General features: G+C 34.5%; 1 long non-coding RNA gene across 1 annotated transcript in view; it reads right to left on the bottom strand.

Moving 5' to 3' along the window:
• Positions 1-867: 867 nt before the first annotated feature.
• LOC125100575 (uncharacterized) overlaps positions 868-6,000 on the bottom strand; it is a 29,190-nt gene continuing 24,057 nt past the window's right edge. Inside the window, exon 3 of the long non-coding RNA XR_007127598.1 lies at positions 868-1,280. This is a non-coding gene — a long non-coding RNA (uncharacterized LOC125100575). The remainder of the gene's footprint in view (positions 1,281-6,000) is intronic.

The following is a 6,000-nucleotide window of genomic DNA, read 5'->3' as shown; positions in this document are numbered from 1 at the left end:
TCTCCCCACAGCAGTCTATCTTCCAGTCACTTTGAATTCATTTCTCCGCAGGTCCTACCTTTCAGAAAGTGGTTGATTTTCTGTTTCTAGAATTGCTGTTCTTCTTCTCTTCGATCTCCCATTGGATTTGTAGGTGTTCACAAAGGTTAGATAAGCTATCTAGCTGATTTCCTGGTACCTTCTGTCATCTCAGCCTGCTACTCCTCCGCCATCTTGACCTGTTCTGTCTGCAGTGAGTTTTTATTAACATTTTTTATTACACACCCCATACTGGCATTTAATAATTGGATTCTATAAAATGCATGGCTCTGCTTCTGTGTGTGTGTGGAAAGTACTTTTTCTGTTCTCTTCTGAACTTCTCCTTCACACTCTCATTTTCATCGGTATCCTCAAACTGTCCTGAATTGTAACATAATTTAATTCCTTCTTCAGTAGGGAAAGATACATCACATGGATGAGGGTGAGTTGGTTTGAAAATTTAAAAAAGAAGAAAGAACTTACCTTCTTCTTACCTTCTTCTCAGACACCAGCACTTTCTCCCCCCTAAATCCCAAGTAATGATCCATACCCCAGAGTTCACAATTTTAATCTTTAAATACATCAGTCATTTGTCAAACTACATTACCACTTGAACTGTATGTGTATTTAATTAGTTACGTAAATAGTTATGTGTCAACCTAGATGGTTTTATATACACATATATATGGATATATATGAAATAGGAATAGTAGCATGCCTAACGAAAATGATTATTTATTCAGTCTCGATTACATGTTTTATTGCAGTCTCTTAAAGTTGTATGTGTAGCTGGTAAGATCTGGAGTTTTAATAGCAAGTGTATCGACATGTGAAGTCTTTCAATATGTTCCCCAGCCTCCTTGCCTCAAATCTGTATCATCCATAAAAGACTTTTCCTGAAGAAAGAATGGTGGGCATAGGGGATTACATCCAAGCACCTTTGACATGTTCCCTGATTGAATCCTCTCCTAAGAATGGCTTTGCTTCAGTTTTGAACTCGTTGAGCAGAAAAGGAGCAGAAAACATAGTTTTTCTTTGTCACATTTTTCCTCAAGTGATTCTTCCAGCTGGAGGCAGAGATCCACAGACCTCTCATATTTTGCAATGAGTTGTTTCAAGCAGCTCTTACATTTCATTTGATGTTATACCACATATCGCTACTTTCCTTTAGTTGTAGTATTTTCCCACACTTACAACTATTCAGAAAGCTACTGATCTCACCGGGTAACATGAGAGATTTTCCACCAACTGTTGTCTTTGCTCTGCAGAAAAAATGGAAAGTTAATAACTGTTTGAAACCATATTACCTGACATTGTAGAAGTCAATGTTTATATTAAATGATGCCTTTCCAAAGAGTGAATGCTACTTTGAATACCTGGTATTCTATTTGCCTGCATGACACAGGGCTAGTTTCTAAATAATTCTGAATTTTAGTTTTCTCATCAGGAAAATGGAGTGACAGATCAATTGCAATTAGTGTAAATATTTGAGGGTATTCCTTTGATGGGTCATTGAGAGTAGGGGACATACACATAGTGCTACCTGAAAACGCCTGCTCTTGGCTTCTTTAACCAATTCCAGGTGGAGCCCAGGCTGGGGGTATAGCTGGGGGATATAGAACATGCAGTTGTTCTGCCTGTCTTTCCTCCTCTTACTTCTCTTTATGTTGTTGTGGTTTTGTGTTGTGCATCATAATTTTTCTGGGTAAGGTTTTGTTGACCTTTCCAATTTTCTTGAATACACTTATTTTATTTCTATTATCTTACCCAGATAACCTTTTTCTCGTGTACAATATATTCCCTCATTTTGCTCATTCATAAAAAAAAAAAGCTCTCCCATAAAGATGTTATTTGTGGTATTTTAATATGTCTTAATAAGAAGGACAAAGAAAGATACTTCAAATATGGAAGAATTAAAAAAACGACTTATTGGGAAATAAAAGTATAGTCAGTATAACAATAAATCAAAAAAGATCTTAAAAGAGAGAGGAAAAATAAGGCAAAAAAAAGTGAATAAAAACTATACTATTTATAGTTAAACCTAAAGAAATTATATAATAATTTCAGCTGAAATCTAAGAACTATGAAAAAGAAGACAAATTAAAAACATGATTTTAGCTTACAAATAAAGTCACTAGTTATTCTAACACATGAGAGATTGTGACTTGGAGATTTAGAATTTCATAAAAGTATTTTCTTGACAGCCATGATTAGTATTTATTTTAGCATTTTGATAAAAAAAAAAATCTACCACATACTAGAAATGGAGGAAGTATAGACATTTTAGAATTACTTGCTGGATCAAGAATAAAATAGGGTATGGGGCACCTGGGTGGCTCAGTGGGTTAAGCCGCTGCCTTTGGCTCAGGTCATGATCTCAGGGTCCTGGGATCGAGTCCTACGTCGGGCTCTCTGCTCAGCAGGGAGCCTGCTTCCCTTCCTCTCTCTCTGCCTGCCTCTCTGCCTACTTGTGATCTCTCTCTGTCAAATAAATAAATAAAATCTTAAAAAAAAAAGAATAAAATAGGGTAAAATAATAGTAATAATAAGGAAAGCATATTAAATAGTAAACATACAAAAAATATTGAGTAGAATTGGGTTAAGGGGAATAGATCAGTGATAACCATGGATAGGTTTTGCTTTTGATTAAGTAACAATCAAAAACCTAAAAAACTGGGGTGCCTGGGTGGCTCAGTTGGTTAAGAGTCTGCCTTCAGCTCAGGTTATGATCTCAGGGTCCTGGGATCGAGCCCCACATCAAGCTCTCTGCTCAGTAGTGAGTCTGCTTCCCCCTCTCCCTCTCTGCCTGCCTCTCTGCCTACTTGTGATCTCTGTCTGTCAAATAAATAAATAAAATCTTAAAACAAAAGAAAAAACAAAAACCTAAAAAACAAAAACAAGATAGATGCTGTATAAAGCAAATCTATGTTAAATAAAAATATAGTGAAACTATGCAATAGATGAAAATAAAGTAATAGTTGTATATAAGTATTTTGAAAAGGAATAATCACAAGATATCACATTGCTACTAGAAAGGCAATTAGTAGTTTTGCACTATTAGTATTTTGAAAAAAAATACATATATGTAGATAGACATTCACACATATAGACATTCATATAAAGTTAAATTCCAAGGCATATACATAAAAGAATACAAAAAATAAAAAGTTATATATTGATATATCCTAAACCGTTTGCAGAAATAAAAGAGAGAAAATAATAAGGAGCCCCATTTTTTGTTCTAGACACAACTGTATTCTCATTTTTACAATGAATATGTAGGTGAATGTTACTTTCACATTTTCAAAAGTTTATTAAAAAAAAAAATAGAAAGTTAATTTAAGGGGTGCCTGGGTGGCTCAGTGAGTAAAGCCTCTGCCTTCGGCTCAGGTCATGATCCCAGGGTCCTGGGATCAAGTCCCACATCGGGCTCTTCGCTCAGTGGGGAGCCTGCTTCCTCCTCTCTCTCTGCCTGCCTCTCTGCCTACTTGTGATCTCTGTCTGTCAAATAAATAAATAAAATCTTTAAAAAAAAAAAAAAGAAAGTTAATTTAAACAAAAGAGACCTTTAGGGTATTTGTTAACTCTTAGAATTTATCATTTAGGTTATGACCTTATCTAATAATGCACATTGATGTGATTGTAATATCATTTCAGTTTGGTTTGATATAATTTAAAATGATATGCAGAACAAAAGTAGAAGTTTACTATTCTCTACTTGTCCTTCTTGGTAGTTGTTACTTTTGAGGAATAATCTGTCATGATGTATTTAAACACTTCTGAATTACACAGATAGATGCCTAAAAAATTGAATAGTAGACCCATTCATCTCATTGGTCCCAAATAATATAAATGATGTAGAAGCTATTGGACAAATGACTCCTTGAATGTGCAGGAGGAACTTTCCAATACTTCTCTGATATTGTCCATTGAGATGGGCACATATATATTGTTTTGTCACAGTCCTGAATAAAAACTCATTTGGATTAAATGGAAACAATAGTAAACAAAACCGTTAAAAACTTGGAATGGGGGCACCTGGGTGGCTCAGTGGGTTAAAGCCTCTGCCTTCGGCTCAGGTCATGATCTCAGGGTCCTGGGATCAAGCCCCGCATTGGGCTCTCTGCTCCGCAGGGAGCCTGCTTCCTCCTCTCTCTCTCTCTGCCTGCCTCTCTGCCTACTTGTGATCTGTCTGTCAAATAAATAAATAAAATCTTAAAAGCAAACAAACAAACAAAAAAACTTGGAATGGAAGTTGAACACTTAACCATGAGCAAAACCAGAAATAGAAAAGAAAATAGAAAAGAAAAGAAAATAGAAATAGAGAAGAAGAAATAGAAAAGAAAAAATAGAAAAGAAAAAAATAGAAAAGAAAAATAGAAACGAAAATAGAAAAGAAACAAATAGAAAATAGAAAAGAAAATAGAAAAGAAAAAAAACTGGAATAAAAAGGGTTATAAAATTTTGAAGATGCATCTAATTTACAAACAGAAAATAACTTCCTTCTCATATGTTTACTGAATGAAAACATGATATGTTAGTCATAAAATGTAGGTATAACTATGATTTTATTTAGAATAATATATTATTTACACACCCTGTTTTTTTCCCAAAAAGAGCAATATGCACAATTCATACACTAAATTATGACCAAAAAAAAAAAAATAGTTGAACAAATAGGGATCAATGAAAGGAGACAAAAATAGAATAAAGACAGAAATTTTAGTAAGTAGTCAATATATTGCTATAAAATAGCTCATAGTCAAATCAATTATATAACTGTAGTTTTCAAAAGCCAAAATAAAAGACAGAATCACCATTGGCCATGTGAATTAAATTTTCCTTAATAAAAAAAAAGTCTATGGCCTATCAATTATTTATCTTAAGTTTATAAATATCCTTAACACTGAGACCTCTAATGAGTGTCCTAGGTAGATCCTCACAGCTGTATCAGTAGACACCACTGTATAATTAGTAACTAACCCAGAAACTCCTTGTGGTAAATATGACAAGGATTTGTATGTTTATGTCTAAAATTCCCTCCATGTAGAATAATACCATAAAGTCAAAACACATTCTAGGAAAAGTTGTTTTTATGGCTGGAATGGGAGAGGTGGAGGATGACAGTTTGGCATAGACCATGTTTTAAGTGCACAAGCCTGTGGCTTGACTCGACCCTCATTTAAATATTCTTCTATAAACATTTCCATGAGTTGAATGTGTTTCTGAAAATTCATATGCTGAAGTCTTGACTTAAGTATCTCAGAATGTGAACTTATTTTGAAAGAGGGTCATTGCAAATACAGTCAAATTAAAATGATATCATTGGTGTGGGCCCTAATCCAATATGACTGGTATCCTAAAAAAGAGAAATCTGGGCATGGAGACAGATACACATAGAAGGAAGACAATCTGAGAAGACAAAGAGAGAACACCATGTGATGATAAAGACAGATGAGGTGATGTTTCTACAAGCCAAGAAACCAATCTTGCTAACACCTCAATCTCGTACTTTTAGCCTTCAAAACTATGAGAAAACACAGCTCTATTTAGGCCACCCAGTTTGCAGTAGTTTGTTACAGCAGCCCTAGCAAACTAATACAATCATTTCTCTCTACCACGTTTTTGATAAATATTGTGTTGTTGTATTTTTGAGGTTATCAGCTTTGAGAAATATCTAGAGATGAATGTTGCATGCTGCAAGATAATAGTGTTTTGTTTTCACTTTCTACAACCCTACTGATATGCTTCACAAGGGCAATTATTTTTGTCCTTTCATTTACTGATATAATACAAGAGACCTGAATGGTATGTTTGGCATATGGTCAACACTCAATAGATATTTGTTGCATGAATGATTGAATCCTCTAATGAGAGTTGATGAGTCTAACCATTACTTCTCCCTGAGCAGACTGTTATCCAACCGTATCACAGAAGTAGGCCAAGGGAATACTTATCAGCAAATACAAAAGATTTCCTCAG

This window comes from Lutra lutra, chromosome 5 (assembly GCF_902655055.1).
Source record: "Lutra lutra chromosome 5, mLutLut1.2, whole genome shotgun sequence".
Classification (NCBI taxonomy): domain Eukaryota; kingdom Metazoa; phylum Chordata; class Mammalia; order Carnivora; family Mustelidae; genus Lutra; species Lutra lutra.
Note: the sequence above shows the minus strand (reverse complement) of the source record. Positions and strands in the feature narration are given on the sequence as shown.